This window comes from Lipotes vexillifer, unplaced genomic scaffold (assembly GCF_000442215.2).
Source record: "Lipotes vexillifer unplaced genomic scaffold, Lipotes_vexillifer_v1.1 scaffold414, whole genome shotgun sequence".
In the NCBI taxonomy this organism is placed as follows: Eukaryota; Metazoa; Chordata; class Mammalia; order Artiodactyla; family Lipotidae; genus Lipotes; species Lipotes vexillifer.
The window spans coordinates 552,570-554,660 of NW_006782864.1; positions in this window are offsets into that span (position 1 = coordinate 552,570).

Sequence of the window (2,091 nt, forward strand, 5' to 3'; positions counted from 1 at the left end):
CAGAAGGAACTTGCAAAGGCTCAGAGAAAGCACATCTCAGTGCAGGAACTGAAAGAGACCCAGTGTGACTGAAGCAGAATTCTGTGAGGGGAAGGAGGAGACAGGAGGTGAGCTTGACAATAGAGTTGAGTTTAGGCTTCTTCTTAAGGACAGTAGCAAGCTGTTGAAGAGTTTTACGGTGGAGATAACTTTCAGGAAAGTCATGGTCATGAACTATCTAATAAAGGTCAGTCACATGGGTTTTCTCAGGGAAAACAAACCTCTGTGCCTGAGGTCAGGAAGAAGTTCGGTGACTCCCTTTTTCCTCCTTGCCCAGCCCCACTGTTCAAAATCCCAGGAGTTGAGGGACACTGGTGTATAAGGAGTATGACAAGGCCATCGCCAACTAGACATCTGCTATCCGACAGCTTCTCTGGTCCCCACAAAACCAGAATGGGCCACAGGGCCCCTTGGGTGGATGTGCCCTTCTCTGCTTCCTCTTCGAGGATGGCTCTTTCAGCTCTGTCACAATCCTCCGTGCCCAGAAGAATCCGGAATTCCTGTCTTAGGGCTGAGCATGGCTGGTCCCTCTATCTAGAACACGCTTCCCCCGACACCTCACAGACCCTCCCTCACTTCATTCAGGTCTCAGCTCACCTGTTACCTTCTTCCCCAATACCCCTATTTAAAACTGAAACATTCTCTATCCCTGTGTCCTGCTATATCTGCTTTGTTTTTCATTCTACTCATATCTACCTGACATTATAATGTGTGTTTGTTTTTCTGCTTCCCTTGCACTAGAATGTAAGATCCATGAAGGCAAAGAGTTTGTCCTGAGGGCAAGAACCTTCTCTGTTAAGCTATGATGCACAATAAACAGACACCCAGTCTTGTGGCTTATTTCAGCAAAAGTTCATGTCTTGCTCACATTCGTGTCCAGTGCTTCATTCTACCATGACTGCAGCCGTGGAGAAATGATGTAGCAAATCCTACACTGGCTCCTGCCCAGCAGAGATGCCTGTGACTGGTATTCACTGGCCAAAGCAGGTCATATGATTCCAATGTGACAAACACATGCAGAAATAAAATTGGACAAAATTCAACATCTATTCAACTCTCAACAAAATAGGAATAGAAGGCAACTTCCTCAATCTGATAAATGGCATCTATGAAAAATTACAGCTAATATGACACTTGAAAGAATATTTTTTGCCTAGAATCAAGAACAAGGCAAGTATATCTGCCCTTACCACTTCTACTCAGCACTGAGCTGGAGGTCCCAGTCAGTGCAATAAGGCAAGAAAAAGGAATTAAAAGCACATAAATTTGCTTTGTTCAAACATGACATGATTATATATGTGTAAAATCTTCAGGAATCTACAAAATAAAAGCTGCTGGAACTTAAAGTGAATTTAGCAAGGTCACGAAATTCAAAGTCAATATACAAAAATAGATTGTATTTTTATAACCTAGATATAAATAAAATTGAGCTTTGAAATTTTTAAAATAGCATTTACAGTAAGTTTTTTAAATGAATACGTAAGTAAATTTAACAAAATATATATAAGCAACAAACATGGATGGATCTCATAAACATTACACTGAATGAAAGAAGACAGACTCAAAAAGGTATATACCATACTGCATGATTCCAACTACATGAAACTCTGGAAAAGAAATTCTAATCTTTCTAAGAATAAAGCAGAGAGTCATTGCCTGGGGCCAGCAGTGGAGAAAGGATTGAATGGGATGGGGCACATAGGAAATTCCAGAAGAGATAGAAATGCATTGTGTTTTATCTGTAGGGGTGGTGACACAAGTATATAAATGTATCAAAACTCACTGAAATGAATACTTTAAATGGTTGCATTTTATTATATATAAATTGAGTTTCTCCCTTGGGAAATCGCCATGGATGGGGTGCCATGTACAGATGTAGCACACACAAAGCAGCAAATTTGCAGCAGAGAAGAGTTATTTTGGAAATGTTGAGTTTGAGATGTTCTTTGGAGAAATGTCTATTCATTTCACTGGATGGTTTGTGGGTTTTTTGCTGAGTTGTAGAAGTTCTGTATATATACTGGATATCAATCACGCATCAGATATATGATT